Source organism: Camelus ferus, chromosome 1 (genome assembly GCF_009834535.1).
Source record: "Camelus ferus isolate YT-003-E chromosome 1, BCGSAC_Cfer_1.0, whole genome shotgun sequence".
Lineage (NCBI taxonomy): Eukaryota > Metazoa > Chordata > Mammalia > Artiodactyla > Camelidae > Camelus > Camelus ferus.
The window spans coordinates 21,578,667-21,600,756 of NC_045696.1; the positions used below are offsets into that span (position 1 = coordinate 21,578,667).

At 39.2% G+C, this 22,090-nt stretch overlaps 1 non-coding gene and 1 pseudogene across 1 annotated transcript; one reads left to right on the forward strand and one right to left on the reverse strand.

The window, feature by feature from the left end:
• Nucleotides 1-333: 333 nt before the first annotated feature.
• On the forward strand, nt 334-21,988 carry LOC102520518 (annotated as a pseudogene).
• Nucleotides 2,235-2,306, reverse strand: TRNAI-GAU. Its single transcript has one exon. It is a non-coding gene; the product is annotated as a tRNA-Ile (tRNA).
• Nucleotides 21,989-22,090: the final 102 nt, after the last annotated feature.

Sequence of the window (22,090 nt, forward strand, 5' to 3'; positions counted from 1 at the left end):
CACTCCCCAGAAATGCAGCCTGTAGCCTGTCTGGGAGCTAGGAACATGGAGCTGAGGGGTAGGGTAGAGTGTGGGGCGGGAGGACCCTGGAGCCAGCACGGCTTCTCAATCCAAGCCAGAGTTGGGTCCCACTTACCATAAAACACAATCTACTTAGAAACTCTCCATGGAAACTCACATCTCCTGAAATAGGCATAGCATGCTGTCCTCTAGTACCTAGGTTCCTGCCACTATAAATCCCTGACAATGACTCTAAGCATAAGACCAGATTTGTTTCTTGGTACTTCCAGTGTCTCATCCTCTGTCTTCTGAGAGACCCCTGAAAAGTGTGCTATGGCAGAGTATGGCCTTCAGCAGGGACTTTCACCCCGAGGGCTGGGCTATGGAGCTTGTCTCCCTGCAGTAACCCTTTCTGGAAAGAATCTTACCACTATGGTCCCCCCAGTGTCCCTAAGTGACCAGTTGCCTCTGCATCAGTTGGAGCTGTCCAGTGACCCACTGGCCACAGGTCATGAGCAGTGTCTTCTTCTGGGTACTTGCCTGGCCCCAATGTTCATGTCATTTGCTGCTTTCATTCCTTCCAATATCCTTCAGCAGCAGAACCATGTTTAGCTGTAGAAAAACAACATTAACGCGCATGGAGATGAACTTACTGTTGGCTTGCATGCACTAGACCGTCTCCTTTAATTTTCTGCTGATAGCAAATGTGCCTTCCATCCATGGTTAAGTTCCCTACACATGCAATCTTTGCTCAGGTGGTACATTTACTGTTTCACTGGCTAAGTTTCCAAGACATTCATGGGCAGCCTCTGGTCCTCTCTGTCCCTATTTCCTAGTCTTGGCTTGGACATATTCTTTTGATCTGGAGAGGATGTCCTGGTGTTCAATGTTTGGCTGATTGAGGGACTGTCTCCTTTATCTGGTTGGCAGACATGCTGAAGATGTGGAAGTTCATCTCAGTGCTGGTCTTTGAGGGTGACAAGATTAGTTCTGTGGTTTCCCTGGTGACTCCAGTGAGTGGACTTATAAGGCAGCTTGCTGTGATAAATACCAAACTCCTTCAGGGAAGGAAAATTCTGTTTACCATTGTATTACCAGACACTGGAACAATGCTTTGATGATGAGAGTTGTTAAATTATGTGGTGACTGAATGATAAAATCTGAGGTTAAGTAAAAACAAAAAGAAAATGATGGGGCATTGTGGAATAAGCTGAGCTTGAAATGAGGCAAATGTGATCATTTTGGAGTTGTTTAGCAGGCCTTGTGGAAATGCAGGTCTGTAGCTTGGTGAAAGGTTGGCAACAGAGACTCACACTTACAAGACATCTGCCTAGTAACTCATTGAGACAGCGAGGGTGTGTGAAATTGCAGAAGCAGAAAATAGAGTGAAGGCCCAGCTGTCTGCTCAGATCTCTATCATGGGCTTGAATGCAAGAAGTATCCTGGTCTTTGATTTTCTCATACTATGTTCTTGCCTCTTTATGGTTCTTTTTCTTTTATTCATATTTTAAAGGTTACTATTATACATAATAGATAACACTAATTCCTGTATTTCTAGGAAATGAAACAAAAGCTCAGAACAGAGGAATAGTCATTGAGTGAAAATAGGACTAAGAATGGAACAAGACAGGAAGAAACACGTTTGGAAAAGCAGAAACCACGGGGACATCTGAGAAAGAGGAGTGAAAGAGAGCGTTGAGTTTCATCTTCCGAGTTGTTCTGACTGGGACAGCAGCCTCAGTGCACTGGTTGGGGCTGGGTCACAGCAGACAGGCAGAATGAAGCTATTCCGAGACAAAGACGGGCAGCAGGCCTGTGTTTGTACTGACCACCCTGTGCAACTGAATTAAAGTTTTCTAAATTTGTCCAGACTAGAAGCATGTTTGATCCTGAACTGTGGGCAGAGCAGAGCCTATGGGCAAGGGTCAAGGAATCAAAGCAGACATAGCAGGAGCTAAAGCCAAAGAATTTCATTTGTGGCCCAGGTCTCCCCAGGAAACAGTTTTGCTTTCTGTCTGTAGCAAACTGACTATTACCTTCACTCCTGAGAGCTCACTTGAAACACGATGTAAATGTAACAAATCTATTGAAAATATAACTCAAAGCACATGACTTCTTGATGTAGAGTTGGCTCTGTGACCTCAAAGTCCTGTCCATGCCCTTAAAGGGAGCACTTTTCTGGCAAGTTGCCATTTCTGGTTTATTTTAAATGTTCATTTCTTTTTTTTTCTTAACGGGGACACTGGGGATTGAACCCAGGACCTCGTGTATATCAAGCACTCGCTCTACCACTGAGCTATACCCCTACTCAAAATGTTCTTTTTCTTTATCAAGCTCCATGTTCTTGTGTGTTCATGAGCTCTATGGCTTGGCCTCTTGCATGAATCTGGATTTGATAATCATTCCACAATCCTACATAAGAGTTTTTATTCTTTTCTTTCTTCATCAAGTAGCTTTGCCTGTAAATGGACATTTTATTTTCATTGTAGGGAATGTGGATGCAATATATTTTCAATCAAATATCTCTCTATAAGTTAGACTCTTGGTAGCCAAAGAGTCCAATAGTAAGTTGCATATTGATGGGGTCTTAATTTTTGTACCTTGAAAAGTAGTTTCTGAAAGAAATGATTTTGTGCTAAGAGTTTATTTGGATGATAATCCAGAGCATGGTGAAAGAGTAGGAAAGTAAGAGGAGTAAGAAGGAATAACCAGTAAAACATACACTAATAACTTAGTAGCTACCTCAGGAACTAGGGTTTGATGCCAATAAGTAACTGTTGAAAATATTTCAGAATCGTGTCCCCGACAAATGAGTAAGTTTCATTTGTTACTTACCAACATCCACCTTTTTTGTTTGAAGGTTGTTACCGGAATCATTAGCCCCCTGGCACTTCCAGACTGTTCTATAGACAGGCTGATCTTGCTCATGCAGCCAAAGAAAGCCATCAAACGGAGAGATATAGGTACCTAGTGTAGGAAGTCATTACATATAGTGAGTCTCCACCAAGGTTGCAATACTCTTCTAGGGTGAACTAAAGCACCAAGTACATATTGGATTCATCCTGCAGTCTATGCCTTGCACCATTTAGACCTCATGAGTGCGTTAAATCCACTTATCCCTTTGCTGATTCTTCAAGGTAATGAATGGACATGATTCCTAAGAAAATAAGATCTGTCACACAAGAGTTTGTAAAACTAGAGTTTAAACTGATACAGTCTATTCTAAGAACATAACTAATATCCATTATCTTTCACCTACCACTCATTTTAGAATTTCTTCGTATTTACCTAGCATTTCTCATTGTCTAGATTGCTTAGCTAGTGGGCTCATGTAGATCTTGGATGTAGGATGTAACAGAAAGGACTGAGTTCTAGGTTACCATGCCCTTGTCAGGCCCTGGCTGCTGTGACTTTCCATTCACTGTTATCCCTGGGCATAGAGACCTCATGAGACTCAAGCAAATATCTTGTCTCACAGACACACTCTTTTGTATTTCCGTTATGTAACAGCACTGCTAGTTCCCCTTAGTAATCAATGCCAAAAACTACAGGCATATAATTTACAGGCCTCTTATCTAAACTTCTTATCTAAAACTCCAGTTTGTCCACATGAAAATGACACAATGATCAAAGGGCCGTCAGTCACTCTCATATGTGAAATGGAACTCTTACCACATTCTCTGATGGAAGCTAGCACATAATCCACTAAATCCCTACTTTGGAGCATTAGCTTCTTGGCACTTCCACACTGTCCTGGGCATAAGCTGATCACACACCTGCAGCCAGAGAAAGCTCTCAGGTAGAAATACATTTTCATAAGGTGGGAAACCATTGACATATGTAGTAGCTGTCCTGCAAGGCAGAGGTGGCTAAGGGAAAAGAGGCAGGCACTGACTGCTGTAGATTGCTAGCTAAAATGGGAAGAGTGCACCTGGTGTACACGTTTATGGGTCTTCTAAGGGGAGATAAAAAGTATCTGATACTAATGTAAATGATGACTTCAGAATTTATAATAAGATGGTAATAAGGAATGTTGAGGAGGATAGTAAACTGAAGTGGTTCATCCAGTGATGAGAATTCTATGGATCTGTGAGCAGAGGGAAGGAACCCTAGGAGCTACAGCTAAGTGAGGATGGAGAGACCTCAGTAGCTCTGTGACTCAGCATCTCTGTGACTCAGCATCTCTGTGACTCAGCATCTCTTTGTCTCAGCATCTCTGACTCAGCATTTCTGTGACTCAGCATCTCTGTGACTCAGCATCTCTGTGACTCAGCATCAGTGCTAGCCAATCTCAGATAGTAAGTCTATACATGCTGTTACAGTTTTCTGCAAGATGAGGAGTTTGATATTAGGAATTTATTGAAAGTAATTTTTGTTTTACTCTGGAGCTGCTGGTTAGGAAGAAGTCTTTCTTTTGGATTTGATTTGGAGTCAGTGACTTGGTGCCAGAGATAAAACAGTTTTCAGTGCATTCCATTTGACTCTTCCTTACTCTCCACCTCCCTTGTCTCACAGACTCACTACAGCCAGTTTCAGTCGTTCAATCAATGGTCTATGATCATTGAATAACAATAGAATATTCATAAATTTTTAAAAATTTGAAGTTCTTATGTACCTACAGATAAATTGTATATTCAGAAAGAAAGAGGATGTCTAAATCAATACCTGAGTAGCCCATTAGAACCTTATTTTGCAGTGGTAATTACCTGTAATCCTTAATACAATTTGAATTTATTTCTCTTTATTAGAAATGTGACCATAATTTCCATTAGCTATTGAGCTGGTTAAATCAAGAAAACTGAATTCTAATTGTTCAAATCCAGTATTAATTAGGAACTCTTAACAAGAAGATATAGATATGGAGTTGATATTTAACATGTAAAAATTAGATTAAGGGACTAAATTTTCATGATGATCCCTTTCTCTGCTAACCCCTTCTTATATCCAGAATAATCAAGGTGATTTTCCTCTTTCTCTTTCTTCTCTCAAACTCTCTCTCTCTCCCTCCACTTTGGCAGGCTTACCTGTGCCTTTGATTTTGGACCTATAGTCTTCTGGACCTCTTCTAGTCCCTAAAACCAAAAAGTGGTCCAACTAAAGTTTATGGTAGCATAGTGACAAATAAATGTAAAATTAAACAAGATTTTTTTGATATTTTGATATTTCAACTCTCATTTGAGGATGCTTGTATAGTTATAAATATGGCTGTAAATTGTCTATTATCATAAAGTACTATTTTAATCACTTTTGATATTTGTGCTTTTTTTGCCTTTTAGGTGATTTAGTGACAGGTAGAGTAAACTTTTTCTAATACATATGTTTTCTGAAACTTTCAAATGCATTTACGAAAAAGTAAAATAATTGGTTTTTCATCTCTTGTGATTGCAGTATGCAGTTGTGTTTTTATTTTTATAATTCTGAATGCACGTTCTCTCTTTACCAGGGAATACACTAGTTGATATTAATTCTCTCCAACTAGATAATAAGATGGGCTTCTGAAACTGGAATCAACCCACAAGTTAATGAACAACTCAACATTCTAAGAAAGCTATCTTATTTTTTTTTATTACCAAGTGCAGCTAATTAACTTCCAAAATATATTGGGGAATATAAGAGATGTTATCTTTCATGTTTCTTCTTAAAAATTCTCAGTATTTATTTGATAAGAAAGATGAGAAAAACATTCCCCAAAAGAATTATTTTCATTAATACTGGAATTATTTTATCAACTGTATTAGATAGTTTTATGGAACAATTCTTGCCTTATCCCAAGTTTGCTTACATATCTGTAGTGTTTATGATTCTGTACATTTTCCATCTACATTTTCAGTTTCCTTTGAGATCTACCTAGTTCAAATGACAGTGACTGAATTATCCATTCACAGTTATCAAAATGAATTGGGATCTGCAAGGTAGGGGGCAAAATAAACATGACAATTGGAGGGAAAAGCTGGGTTCCGATCTTAGGTCTGCCATTTTCCAGTCCTGCCATTGTGAGATTTTGATAAAACGAATAAGCTCGTGTAAAATGCTTGGAACCATACATTAAAAAAAAATAATGACATATATTCTCTGAACTTATTTATAATTTTCTGTATCTTTTTATTACATGAAAGGTAATAGCCTACTTATTTGTTAAGATGTCTTTTCAAGCCTAAAGATTGACATCAAAGAAGGAAGAAAGGAAGGGAGGGAGGAAGGAAAGGAGAAACGATGAATAAAAAAAAAGAAAGAAAGAAGAAATGAAGAGAAGATAGTATCAAGGAAAGAGAAGAGGAAAAAATGAAGGGATCTGAAGGAGACCCAGGTGGGCCAACTATTAAGCTCTCCCAACTCCAACTCCTCTCCCTTCTCCCCTCTGCTTTGCAGTACTAGGGCTGGGACCTGAAACCACACTTCTGCCAAGAGGCCAGAGAGCTGGGAGACCGCAAAGCTGGAGGACGAAGAGGCATGTGACTTCCTATTTGCTTCCTGTAGGTCGCCTTTCACACTGCAGTTCCGAAGACTTTCACCCTAGCAATGCCTCCTCTCCCCAGCAGCAGCAGCTCCTCTCTGGAGCAGCAGCTGAATCCATTGTGCAGTTTTTCCAGCATTTACAGAAAGCACTCATTGTGCATCAGCCAAACAGCCACACCAGGACCCCATCCTCAGAGGTAGGTATTTCCTGCCAATAATTTCAACATCTTCCTTTTGTTTTTCCAGCCGTAGAAGAGTAGCTACTTCCTACAATTGCTCCCTGTTTGATACCCTACAATTTTCATCTGGAGAAACACAAAAGTTAAACAATTGCCTGGTTAACAATTTTGTACGTGGTTAACTGTAGAGATTAAATTCTATCTGGTAAAGCAACTGGTGCAGATTTTGTCTCTTGACTAGAGTCTGACTGATGCACAAAAGGAGAAAGAGAAAAATAAGGTAATATTCATTTAGTGCTTAATATATGCCAAGCTCATTGCTAAGCACTTCAGATGTTTATTTCACTTTAAATCCCACATGAATTATGCAGAGAATAATACATCCGACAATCACAGTTGCTGAGTAAACTATCCAAGCCACACAGCTTCTGGGTGGGAAAACAGAGATTCCTGCTGTGGACTTTTTCAAAACATAAAATATCTATTTTCATTCCATATGAATTGAATATTAAAACTTTTATGAACATGGTCTTGCAAGCAATACACACTTAAGAAACACTCATTGATAATAACATAAATTGGGTGATGATTATTCCCAGGCATTTACTTTTAAATTGATAGATTTATTTAAACCTCACAATAATCCTTTGATATTCGGACTTTAATGAATCTTGATTTATGCCACATGGTTTAGTTTTCATTTGTATGTAGAGTTAACTCTAGCACTAGGGAAGTCTGACAAAATGGTGATTCAATTATGTGACCTATAGTGGGAGGGATTCAGATGAGAAAATACAAATAACTTCTTAATATTAAAGTAATGGAAAACTGGTATATATTAAATTCCACTGATTATTTCTAAGGAATTATTTCTTAGGGGACATTTTGAAAGTAGTGGGATTTAGAAGCCTGAACAAAGTGGTGTTTCAAAACATACTCCTTCCTATGATGGTTAATTTTCTGTGTCAACGTGACTGGCCACAGAGTGCCAGATTAACATTATTTCTGGGTGTGCCTGTGTCTCCTAATAAGATCAGCATTTGAATCCATGAGCTCAGGAAAGTAGATGACCCTCCCCAACATGGGTGGGCATCATCCAATCTGTTGAGGACCTGAATAGAACAAAAGTCAGAGGAAGGAGGAATTAGCCCCTTTCCTCCTGTGTCACTGAAGAGCTGGAACATCTCATTACATCTTCTGCCCTTGGCCTGAGATTTACACCCTTGGCTTCCTTGGCTCTCAGGTCTTTGGACTCACAGTGACTTGTGTTATATTCATGCTCACACAAGCTTTCCTGGGTCTCCAGTTTGCAGACAGCCAATGGTGGAACTTCTCAGCCTCTATCATGGTGTGACCCAACTCCTCCCAATGAGTCTCCCATTATGTAGACATATATATACTATTGGTCTGTTTCTCTGGGGAACCTGATCAATAAAACTTCTTTATTCACAGTATATCTACTCAATGAGTTCTGCTATGCATCAGGCCCTAAATTCAGTCCTGGAGATTTGTACTGTGACAGATTGGATTAATGTAGTGGTCCCAGATCTTCAGCCTTCCCTATAGCTTTGCCCTCTTCCAGTTAGTTTAACAATTCCTCTCACAAAGGAGTGCACTTCCGCTTTCTTGACACTGTGATTTGGTTTGGCCAGTGGGATGTCAGTAGATATGACACAACCAAGGGTTGACAGCATTAGGCTTGTTCTCTTTGTTCACTGTCAGGCACTTGAAGAAGAACCACCTTGCTGAGCTCTGGCTAGATCAGCCAACAGGTAAATGATTTCATAAGGGCTTCCCTAGCCAATTCACAGAGGCTTGAGACAAAAGAATTTATATTTATATGCCACCAAGATTTTATAGCTGGTTGTATTATAGCAACAGCTGTTTGATAAAAATGCCTAAAATATATTTTGGGACCTCCAGTGATTTGTGTTGAAGTGGTTATAATTATATAAACACACAGTTTGACACAGTCTAGATGTGTGTCACCAGACAGCTCCATCCATGCCTCTATGTCCTGGCTGTTTCGTTTGCAAACTGGGACTAACAATGACACCTGCTTCCCAGATGTGCTGTGAGTAAATGAGAAAATGTGGTGGGGTGCTGGCACCAGCAGAAACTCAAAAATGGCAGCTTCCTCAGTCCTTGACCCCTCAGTTTGATCCACAACAGCTCTCCAGTCTTTCAAAGACAGCAACCTTGGGGATCGTCTTATCTAGCTTTTTTTTTTTAATAGTGCAACTTCTTCAGATTAAATCTTATGTGAAGAAATGTTCATAGTGGGAACTGTCATTTGTAATAGCTGCAAACTGGAAATAATTCAAATGCCCATCAACAAGTCAATAGATAAACAAATTGTGGTGCATCTGTACAACGAAATATCCCTCAGCATTAAAAGGGAATGAACTACTGATATTTGTGCCAACATAGATGAATCTCAAAATAATTATGCTGAGTGAAAGAAGCTAGACAAAAAAGAGTACATATTGTGTGATTTCATTTACATAAAGTTCTAGAAAATGTCAGCCAGTGTGTGGAGACAAAAAGTAGATCAGTCATCCCTGGGTAATGGAGGAACTGAAAAGGGACACAAGGAAGCTTTTGAGGGTGATGGGTATGCTCACTCTCTTGATCATAGATGGTTTCACGAGTGTATACATATGTCAAAACTTATCAAATTGTACACTTTAAATATGCCAGTTTATTGTGCACCAATTTTGCCTCATAAAGCCTTAAAAACAAAACAAAAACAAAAACAAATTATTTGATTATGGCACTAAGGCAGGTATTTAAAAAGTACTGTCCAAACATGTATGTGGAAAAACAAACACAGATTGTCTTCAGCATTGTGATCGGATCCTTGCTTATGTGTACACATTTATAAATTCAAGGATGATTGTTCTTAACTGGTAATTTGGCATTTCAGTACATTTAGAGAAATAATATGAAAATTTAGTGAGGTAAAATAATAGAGATTTCTACAGAGCTTGCTAGTTGCCTACTCAAGAGCCATTCTCCTCTCCTTCTCATACAAAGGCACAATAAATTGATCAGGAAAGCCAAGTAAAATCGACATCACTCAGCCACACTTGCAGCTTGGTGTGGCCTATATAACATAGAATTTGATTAATGTAGTATAAGCAGAAATGTTGTATTTGACTTTCAAGAGGTTCCATAAGGAAAGTTTACTGAGTTGAAAATGGACCCTTTCTGCCAGTTCCCACAACCTGTTGTATTAAGGTGCAGAGCTGATGCCCCAGTAGCCATCTTGGACCACAAGCTGGCTTGACGGTGGATATTGACACTGATGTTGGCAGCATAGAAAAATAGAAGAATTGTGGTTCCTCTCAGAGGCAGAAAGCCTTATATCTTCTACCTCTGGTATATTTGTCTTAAGTGTGTTTCAATCACTTTTATTTTTGAGCTTCTTAATATTTCCTGAGTATTCATAGAGGCTATCCCTAAAAACTCATAATACAGGTGATTTTTTTTAATGAATATAAGGATGCAAAATAACATTTAATTTATATTTTAACTCACAAAAGTATGTAGAAAAAACAATTTTTTCCCCCAGTGTTGATAGTTAGGACCATAATATCCCCCAGCTTTCCTATCTGTACCTTCTGTAGCACTTCTGAATCTGCTAATGCTATGCCTCATCTACATTCTTCCTGCTAATACTGTCAGTCAGGAAGGATCTGAAATATTCATTTATTCTTACAGGGCATATTCATTATTTATAACATTTCACTATGTCACATACTCCAGGTCTATATCCTTTGGGCAACATTGAAAACTTAAAGTGAAAAATGAATATCAAATATTGGAATTTTTAAAATAATCAATTTGATGTTCAGAACATACATACCATCTAAAACTTGGACATTTTCTACAAAAATGTGTCATCATTATTGCTACTATTCTCTGACTCTCTAGTGAATACCCTTTTATTAAAAATGGAAGTTCACATCACTGAATTGAGAGATGAATGTTGTTTTGATGAATGTCAAGACTGGACCAAATCACCAACTTTATAACTCTTAAAGGCAATTATACATATTCAAGTGAAAATAAAAACAGAAGGAATATTATCCAAACTTGGTTAAAAATTCATCCCTTTTAAGATCAGTAGGGCAATTTCTATCACTGACTAGGACTTAAACTGTCTCATCAGCATTCCTCCCCACTCCTGCATCCTCCCTCAATGATTGTAGATATTTGCAACTTTTAGCTTAAAAAAAAAGAATCATTAATCTTCACAATTCCTTATTTACTTATTATTGCTGAGGTGATAAGCATCTCATGTTACTCCTTTCCATGTGAAAAATCTTATCTTTGTATCTTAAAAATTCCTTTTAGATGATTTTTATTGTTCAAGTTTTGACATTTATATTTCATTTTTAGTTCATTTTTGTATATAATATGTGGTACAGAACAAAGCTTTTTTTTTTTGCCTATGGATAGCTAATTGTTCTATCATCATTATTGAAATGACTATCCTAACTCTACTGAATCACTCCTATACTTTCTTTGCTTAAATCAGTTATATATAGATAGAGATATAGATATTTCTGGATCTTCTATTCTGTTACATTGATCTGTTTCTCTATTTCAACAGTAAAAAATATACTGTCTTATTATTATGGCTTTATAATAAGTCTTGAAGTCAGATAATATTAGTTCCCCAACTTTGTTATTCTTTTTTAATGTTACTTGGCTCCTGTAGGTACTTTGCATTTTCATATAAACATTAGAATCAATTTGCTAATTTCTATCAAAACCTGTTGATTTTAATTGGAGTTTTGTTGAATCTCTATAGCAAATCAGGATGAATTTACATCTTAAAATTATTGAGTCTCCAGACCCATGAATATGGTATATCTCTCTATTTATTTAGGCCTTCTTTAATTTCTCTAAGAAATATTATGCATTTCTCATCAGTTCTTAGGAAACAGGTATTTCACATCTTTTATCGGTCTCATCACTCAGAATTTTATACTTCTGTTATAAATAGTATTTTTTTAATTTCTACAATTTTATTGCTAGTGTGTAGAAGTTTAATTAATAACCTCATTTATTAGTTCTAGTAATCTTTAAAAATAGATTCCATTAGAATTTCTACATAGATAATCATGCCATCTATGAATAAAGATGGTTTTCCTTTATCTTTCTAAATATTTTTTACCTGATTTCACTTGCCAAAATCTCAAGCACAATGTTAAGGAGAAGTAGTGAGAGTGGGCATCCTTGTCTTATTTTTGATATTGGTGAAAAAGCATTTAGACTTTTACTATTAAGTTTGATTTTAGCTATAGATCTTTCTTAGATGCTCTATTAGGTAGAAGACGTTAGCTTCTATTCCTGGTTGGCTGAAAGTTTTTAACAAGAATAGATGTTTACTTTTGTCAATTAAAAAAAAAGAGAGAGAGACAAAAGATTTGAACAGATACTTCACCAGAGAATATGTATAGATGATAAATAAGGCTATGAAAAAAAAGACTGAACATTATTGGCCATAAAAAATGCAAAGTGAAATTGCTGTGAAATACAGTTATACACCTACTAGAATGGCTTAAAACAAAAAGGCTGATCATACCAAGTGTTATGTGAGAATGTGGAGGAACTGGAACTCTCATATGCTGCTCTTGAGTTTATGGTAAAGCCACTTTGGAAATAGTGTGGCAGTTTCTTAAAAAGTTAAATGTGCATCTAAACTTATGAGCCATGTCTTCCATTGCTAGGTATTTACTCAAGAGAAGTAAAATTACCGTCCATAAAATGACTTGTAAATAGATATTGTTACCAGATTTATTTGTAATAATCAAAACTGTAAACAACTCTAATGTCCATCAACAGATCAATGGATAAACACATTCTGATGTATACATACACCAGAATAATATTCAACAATCAAATGGAATAACCTATTGATAATATACAACATGGCTCACTCTCACAATAATTATACAGAGTGAAAAGCAGACAAAAGAATATGTGCTATATATGATTGAACTTACATAAAATTTTACAAAATGTCAACTAATGGATAGTGAACAAAATTAGATGAGCGATTTCCTGAAAGTGGTGGGAGTTTGGGCAGTAAGGAATGATTAGGAACAGACCTAAGGAAACTTTTTTGAAATGATAGATATGTTGATTACTTTGACTGTGATGATGGATTCACAGGTATATCAATAGATCAAAATGTCAAATTATACATTTTTAATTTATGCAGTTTAATGGAAGTCAATCATACCACAATAAAACTGGCATCTAGAATAAGGAAGAGACAGACTATAAAACTCAGAAATCTTGTTAAAAATACTTATTTTGGGATTATGAGTTATATAAATGCTAGTCACAGATAGGATAGACATTTATTGTTTTTATAACAATTAATATGACAATCCTTTAATATATTCTCTAGATAGTAGATTATTCAATAGATTTTTTGCAATGTGTTAAACAATATAGTATTAATAACTGCACCAGAAAACACTCTATGTTGGTTTGTTGTAAACCAGACTAGCAAATTAATAACCGTTTATTGGTGATCCTTCTCTGAATGCACTGCTGATCAAGAGTCAGGATTTCTAGTTTTAGTAGCTTTTTGTCCCTCAATGTCAGGAAGGAACTTTTCTGGGTGTAACAGCCCATGTCAAAGAAAAAGTGCACATATTAGAAACCTATTAAGGTCATATTCAAGTAATAAGGAGGGGTAGGCAGGAGAAATCTCAGGCACTTTTTGTCTAATTTCAGCCAAAATATTAGAGGGCCTCTACAAATTTTGCCAATCGAATCTTATTAATACCGTTGGCGCATTCAACTAAAACAGAAGACTGAGGGTGGGAAGCACAGTGAAAATGTTGTAAGACTGACTGAACAGCACAGACTTGTTGAAGCACATGGCCAGTAAAATGCTTTCATCGAAAAGTCCAAGAGAAGTTCCCCAGGCAGAGATAATCTTTTCCAAAAGGACTGTAGCCGCAGAAGAGGCAGTAGCCTATCTGCAAGAAAATGCTTCAGTCCGGTGTGAAAACACACAGACCACGACTAAACTATGTCTAGATCCATTAGACAAAAGAAACTGTACAAAATCCACTTCACAGGCTTTGATTTGTCCATTAGAGAGTTTAAAACATCCGGGAGCAGTACACACAGGGTTCCCTGGGTTGTACTTTGGACAAGTGGAGCAAGTGAGGTGAGCACTTTTTGCAGCCTTGTTAATGTTTTTACACCAATATTGATTCGCAAAAGTTATCATTTTGCCAGTAGACCAATGGTTAAATGGACATACAGTGGTGAGGAATTTTAGAATCTCTGGTAAGACTGAGTTGTTCTTTGGTCCAAACCAGAGCTTCCTCTTTTTATCAAACTAAAAACTTGTTGACTTTCCAATCTTGTTTTTCCTTTTCTGAAGCCAGTTCTTGGACTTCTATAGCCAGTTTTTCTAAATTATCATTTAGGGAAATACCTCTTTAGACCATGACAGAGCTTTGGCTGATGTTGGCTCCTTTAAGGGTAGCATTCCTTGCAGAATTATCAGCAACATGGTTTAGCCATGTTGCTTCCCCCAACATTCTCAAATCATGAGCTACTCCAAAATCATATTAGTATAAACATTGGCAGTTTTGTCCTTGGCCAAATCACAAGCCTGTGTGAGAACATACAATTCAGCCTATTGGGCTGAAGTAATCATAAACAAAGACACCACCTTGACAACATAAAAAGGAGGTATAATAGCACACTCAGCGTGATATTTGCCACTGTCACCTTTTAAATAAAAACATCAGTGAACCATGAAGGATTAACATTACTCAATAGAATTTCCTGGAGATCACTGCAAGGAATCAGGAGGTGATCCATCAGCCTTAAGCAATCATGAAGGACTTCATCAGTGACAGAGGGTGGAGAGAGCTGGTGGGTTAATGTTAGTACAATGGAAAAGAATGTGAGGGGCAGTTAACGAAAGGACTTAATGTGAGGTGAGGTGGTGGTTGACTGAGAAATGTTGTGTGATGAGAATTCAGGGGAAATCTTCTACTGCATGAGGTAAAGAATGGTTAAAGGGGATCCCACAATGATTTTCTTGGTAGCTGTAACCAAAAGGGCAGTGGATATAATGGGTCTAAGGCAAGAGGAGCATCCCCATGCCACAGGGCCAGTTGTTGACTAGGATACCCTATAGGTCAATGCTGGTCCTCATGGTTCTGTGTGAGTACCCTAATTTTAATACACAAAAAAGGGGAAAAAGGAGTCTGATAAGTGGATACCCAATGGTAAGTGGGTTCATCAAACTTTTCTTTAAAGCCTTGAAGACTCTGTCATCTGGTTCTTCCCATAAAGTTGGATGGGAGTTGTTATTGTTGAGTAAAACATATAGAAGTTTGGACATAAGAGAGAAGTTTGGAATCCAACTTTGACAGTAACCAACTAGCCCAAGAAAGCCTCACAGCTGGTGCTCAGTTTTGGGTTTGGGGAAACTCAGGACACCATGAAATCTCTCTGGATCTAAGTGTAGCCCTTGTTCTGATATCAGAGGCTCTAAATACCAAACCTGAATTTGGGCAAATTGCAACTTTTCTTTGGTGATCTTATGTCCTTTTAAGGGCTAAAAGCTTTAGCAAGTGGATGCTCTCTTCCTGTGAGGAGGTTTGAGAAGGAGAGAGAAGAAGTAAATCATCCACGTATTGCATCAGAGCAGACACTCTAGGGAACTTTCTATCAATTGGATCAGCCTTCAAGATTTGGGAGGAATAAGAAGGACTCAGTAAAACCCTGAAGCATTACCGTCTAGGTGAATTGATTTTCTTCCCAGAAGAAGGCAAAAGGGTATTGGCTGGCTTCATCAATTGGAATACTAAAGAATGCACTGGATGAATCAATTACAGTAAAGAATTTACTTTTGGTGGGGATAGACATTAGTAATATATGAGAATTAGGAATAACAGAGGGCACAGTGGGGGCGTCGGTGGTGTAGAAGGGAAGGAGGAAGATGGCGCCAGAGGCAGAGCCTGAGACAAAGAAGCCAGGGAAGAAGAGCCTGAGATTTCAGAAGCCATTTTGTTGTTCTTAAATGTGTTTTTGTCTCAGTTAATCTTACAATCTTATTTTGCAGAAAGGCAATTTTAGGCTCGTGATAATGTTGGGAAGCCTCAAAATATCAATGGAAATAAGCATTCCACTCACTTCTGGAAAGTTTTGAGCTATTAGGTCCAATTCAGTTCTAAGGAAATTAAGTTTGGGGATTTCTCAAGTTCCCAATAATGGTCATAGATATTCTAAATTGCTTTTCATCAGATCGGTTCGTTTTAGCTAGAAATGCATGAGGAAAGACCTCAATTTTTAAACATAAAATCAGCCAGAGTCTCTGTGAGGGGAGCATCCTCAAAATACCTAGATAAGCAGTATTCCATCTTCTACAGGTTTTTCATCTAGAGTGAAGAACAAGTTTTGACCAGATTAAGCACTTTAAGGCACAGATGGCTCAATTCAAATAGCTTGCAAGCCAATCCCAGCCAGTCCTAAGGAGACAGCTTGGTCCCAGAGAAGAAAGGCCAAAGGCCTTCTTCTTTTTTTTCTTTTTTCTTTTCTTTTCTTTTTTTTTTTTTTTAAGCCAGGCTCCAGAAGATAGCTTTGCAAAGGAGTAGATCAAAGACTGAAAACCTGGCACCATTTCTGAGAAACATTAGTTCACATAGAAACAGGTAGAGGCTAGACAACTTCAGGAGAAGCAGGCTCCGCTCTAAAGGGAATTGGCCAGAGCCTAGACAGTTTCAGGGAAACTGTGTGATCTCAAAATCAGACTGAAGAGCCAAATGAGTACTCGCATACAGAGCAAGGCCTTAACCAGAAAAGCAAAACCCTTAAATGGATCCCCAGTAAAGCCTGGAAAGCTTCAAACACAAGGAGTTCATGAGCTAGGATCCAGGAGAAAGACATACCTTCAAACGGTAAGGTCGGTGAGGGGTCTTTTCTGGTCCCTGTACCGGCCTCCAAAACATCCACCTAAAAACAAGATATTCTCCAGCAAAGATGGGTTTATTTGGGATCAGTAGAGAATTGCAATTCAGGGTCAACAACCATGGTGAGCCACGTGCTAGTCCCCACAAGGAAAGAGAAGGAGAACACTTTCCTAGAGAGGAAAAGGAAACTCAGGAGAGAGGTAATACACAGACAGTCCACGGCTATTCATTGGCTGAGTCCTTGCCAGGAAAGGAGTCTTCTTGCTGTGCTGGGCAATTGTCACATGATGTGAGAGCGCCCCCTTCTGGTCTCCTGATTCTATTCAATTGAAGTTTCTGTTTATCTTTTCACAAGTTGGTAGATTGAATAAAATAGACCCTCCCCAGAATGGGTGGGGTTAGTTAAAGAATTGTGTGGAACCAAAAGACTGACCTTCCATAGAGTAAAGGAAATGCCTCCCATCTTGACTGCCTCAGAGCTAGAATATCAGTTTATTGATGCCTTCAGACCCAGACTGAAACAAAGGCTCTGAACTTCAAGCCTACCGACCTTTGGATTGGAGCTACACTATTGGGTCTCCTGGTCCTCCAACCTTTGGACTGGAACTATGTCATTGGCTCTCTTGGGTCTCCAGCTTGCTGACTGCTGATCTTGGGACTTGTCTGTACAACCATCTGAATCAATCTTATATATCTTTTTTTAGGGGAGATAGATAGATAGATAGATAGATAGATAGATAGATAGATAGATAGATAGATAGATTTCTCCAGCTAGTTCTGTTTCTCTAATATAGGATTTGGTACCAAGAATGGTTCAAGAGGAACAGAATTTTAAGGATAAGTTTTCTGAACTGGTTCTAGGGTTTCAGGAACTGGTTCTAAAGTCTTATTAGATTTAAAAATATGAATGACTTTATTTCCAGTAGTAAAAGAGAAACTGCATAGCCAGCCTGCAACGTGATTTAGCAATGGAAGAATACAAAATGTCACCACGAGTTAATCAACTTTTCACAAGAAGCAAGGAGCTGGGTAATTGTGTGCTCTATACTTTGAAATATTTTTCTCAAACGAATGTCATGAGATTTGTTGGTAGCTCGTAATGTCACTGGGCAAGTAGGGAAAGAAATGGGTGAGGTAAGGGAGTTTAATTTGAAGGTCAAGGGCCACATGAAGACCTGAAATCTTCTACTGTGCCCCAGAAGAGATTCTCATCTCCTTTAGCTCCAGGACTGAGATTGTTAAAAACCTAACCCAGAATTTCATCCTGCCAGTGGATGAATTTCAAGGTAAATTAAATTCCCAACCCCACAGGGTATAAATGTGAGGGCATTACTTGGTCAGGAATGGGATCCTATAAGCTGGAATGGGGATTTGTGGGACGACCTTATCAAGCTGGGGATATCAAGCCCCTAAATTCTGGTGAGTCTTCTTTGCCCCTGAAAGAGGCCTCCCCACTCCCAGTGGAAGCAGCTTCCACAGCCTCAGCGAAAGTGCTTCTCTGCCTTGTCTGAAAGGATTAACTCTGCGTTCCCCAAGGAAACTGTGACGGTCTCCCCTGAAGCAGTTTTCATACAAAACAATGCAAGTTCTCCTCAGGACCCAGACCCCCTCCTGCCCAGCCCTCTTTGTTTCTAAGCCTATAATTAGACTCAAGTTCCAACAGGCCCCTAAAAATGAAGAACAAAGTATAACCCATAAGGAGGTACAATCATGCTTTAAAAGAACTACTCGACTTTTCTAATTTACGCAGACTGAAGTCTGGGAATAGAAGAGCATGGGGAATGTTGGAAAAAATATAAAGTTGAGCCAGGCTGAATTTATTGATATGGGCTCACTAAGCAGAGTCTACATTTACTAGCTCAGCTGGGGGAGTTAAAAATGACTCTCACAATTTGTTTGCCTGAAACAGAGATCCACAGGTGGCCCAAAGTGAGTCAGTTAGAAATGTCAGACCTGCCTTGATTTAACTGTGGAAGAAGGAATTTGAAGGCTTAGGAGTATTGAAATTTTAGAGTAGATTTGTCTAAAAACTACTCACCCACACTGGGAAGGTCAAGAAGATTCATCTTTCATCACAACAGGGAGGCGTACACTTGTGAACTCTGTGATCACTCTTTGCTGTAGGACAGACCTTACGTGGGCACTGTGGTCACTGAATTGGGGAAACTGAAAGCAAGAGGAGTAATTGGATCCTGGAGTGGTAGGGACCAAGTGTGAGCAAAGGCAAGGTGGGTGTGGTTACTGTAAATGAACCAGAGTGAAAGCAGGCATCGATTACCTGACTCATGGAGACCTATGATGTTGGCCAGTAGATCGTGCTATTCCTAAAAGTGAAATACATAGGAAGCCTATTAAAATGTTACTTGATCTGTAAAGGCAGAAACGTTCTAGAACAAGCGAACAAGAGTCTAAGTTGAATCAAAAACAGATTTCTGAGCCAGTTTATAGACCCAGAAACCTCTCTGGATTAAGAGAAGGCTGTGCTCCCTTGAGGAGGACACTCCTAAAAACATCTTATTCATCCTTCTCCCAGCCTTCCTCAAAAGGACCTATCATCTTTTTTGCCAGGGTAAGTGTGCACTGGGGAAAAGGAAATAATCAGACTTTGGAGGACACTGGCTCTGAATGGACACTAACACCAGGAGACCCAAAACATCACTGTTGTCTACCAGTCAGAGTAGGGGCTTAGGGAAGTCTGGTGACCAGTGGGGTTTTAGCTCAGGTCTGTCTCACCGTGAGCCAAGTGTATCTCAGCCCTTCCTGTGGTTATTTCTCCGGTTCTGAAATGCTCAATTGGATTAGATATACTCATAAACTGGCTTTGTCTCCTGACTTGTGAACTGAGGGCTATTATTCCACTTAAAGGCCAAGTAGAAGCCACTATAACTGTCTCTATTTAGGAAGCTAATAAGCCAAAAGCAATCCTGAAAGGATTGCTGAGATTAGTGCCACCATCAAGGACGTAAAGGATGCCAGGGTGGTGATTCCTACCACTTCCCCATTCAATTTGCTTATTTGGCCTGTGCAGAAGACAGATGGATCCTGGAATGTAGCAGTGGATCGTCATAGCTTTAACCAGGTTGTGACTCCAACTGCAGCTACTATACCAGATGTGGTTTCACTGCTTGAGCAAATTAATGTCTCCACCAGTTCCTGGGATGCAGCTATTGGCCTGGCTTTTTTTTTTTTTTCCCCTCCATACTTGTCAATAGTATCATCAGAAGCAGCAATACATCTTCACTGTCCCACCTCAAGAATCCATCAACTCTCCAGCTCTATGTCATAATTTAGTTCCTGGAGCTCTTGATCTCTTTCCCCTTCCACAAGATATCACAATGGTTTATGATATTGATGGCATTATGCAGATTGGACCTCATGAGCAGGAAGTAGTAACTCCTTCAGACTTATTGGTAGAATATTCGCCTGTCAGAGTGAGGAAAAAATAGGACAAAAAATCCAGGAGCATTTTCCTTCAGTGAAATTATTAGGAAATCAGTGGTGTGAAGCATGGCAAAATGTAATAGGGAAGAACAAATCTGACTCCATGTTAGATCTGTTCCTTTAGCTCTAACCCTGTGCTTAGTCATGCTGGTTCTGCACCTTTTGTAAAAGAATGTTCCTATAGCCTGAGGTATACAGGATAGCCAATTCTCAAGGTTCTAACCTTTAAGGGTATACTTTTCTGTTCATACAGAGATAAAGAATTGCAGAACAGAGACTAACATTTGTCTTGTCGGAAGTTTACAGGAACATCATGACCTGACCTATGTGGACAGCTGCAAGAACAAAGGATTCTGACACCAAGAAGTTTGCAACAACCAACCACATCCCTTCCCCTTTTCAGTACAAAAGGAGCCTGAATTCTGACTTGGGGAAGATGGTTCTCCAGGGCATTAGTCTGCAATCTTCTTGGCCTGCTGGCTTTCTGAATAAAGTCGTTACTCCTTGCCCCAACACCTTGTCTCCCAGTTTACTGGTCTGTTGAGTGGTGAGCAGAACCAGTTTGAACTTGGTAACAAAAATATCCCTTCTGAGGTGAAGAATAAGTTGTTATCTCTGGCCCCTCTTATGACCATAAAACAGGCACAACCCTTAGTGGACCTCTCTTGCTTTTGGAGGCAATATATTCCTCATTTGGGTGTGTTACTCTGGCCTATTTACTGAGTTATCTAAAATGTTTCTGGTTTTGAGTGAGGCCAAGATCGATAGAAGGCTCCTCGACAGGTCCAGGCTGCCTTGCCAGCTGCTCTTCTGCTTGATCCATATTATCCAGCAGATTCAATGGTTCTGGAAGCATCAGTGGCAGATAGGGATGCTGTTTTGAGACTTTTGCAGGCCCCTATAGGTGAGTCACAGTGCAGGCCATGAAGATTTCTGAGCAAAGCCATGCTACCCTCTGTGAATAACTACTACCTTTTTGGAAAAACAGCTCTTGGCTGTGGAAACTGAACATTTAACCCTTGGCCACCAAGTTACCATGATCACTGCCTATCATGAACTGAGTGTAATGTGATCCACCAAGTCATAAAGTTAGGCACATGGAGCAACACTTCATCTTTGAATAGAAGTGAGTATATATATGATCAGATTTTAGCTGGCCTTGAAGGCGCAAGTAATTTACATGAAGAAGTGGCCCAAATGCCCAAATGCTCATGGGCCCCACTCCTGCTACACTGTTTTCTCTCTCCTAGCCTGTACCTTTGGCCTCATGAAAAATTCCCTAATATTTGTTGACAGAGAAAGAGAACTACTGGGCCTGGTTTCCACATGACAGGCAGACACCACCTTAAAGTAGACAGCTTCAGCACTAAGATCATTTCCTGAGATGTTCAGGAAGGACAGTGGTGAGGGGAAATCCTCATAATGGGCAGAACTTCGAGCTGAATACCAAGCTGTTCACTTCACTTGGAAGGAGGAATGGCCAATCGTGAGACTGTATACGAATTCATGATCTGTGGCCACTGGTTTGGGTGGATGGTCAGGGTTTTGGAATAAACATAAATGGAAAATTGGTGATAAGAAAATGTAGGGAAAAATATGTAAGTAGACTTTTCTGAATGGAAAAAATATGAAAATATTTGTCCCATGTGAATGATCACCAAAGAGAACATTTTTATAATCAAGTGGATAGAATGACCCATGCTTTGGACACCAGTCAGTGTTTTTCCTCAGCCATCCCTGTCATTGTCCAACAAGGTGGCCACTGTGGCAGGGATGGAGGTTATGCATGTGCTCAGCAACATGGACTTCCACTCACTGAGACCATCCTGGATTCAGCCACCATTGAGTGCTGAATCTGCCAGCAGCAGAGACCCACACTGAGCTCGTGACATGACACCTTTCCCTGGGGTGGTCGGCTAGCTACCTGGTGGCAGGTTGATTACATTTGGCAGCTTCTATCTAGGAATGGGCAATATTCTGCTCTTCCTGGAATAGACACTTATTCTGGATATGAACTTACTTTCCCTGAAAAGAATGTTTCTGCCCAAA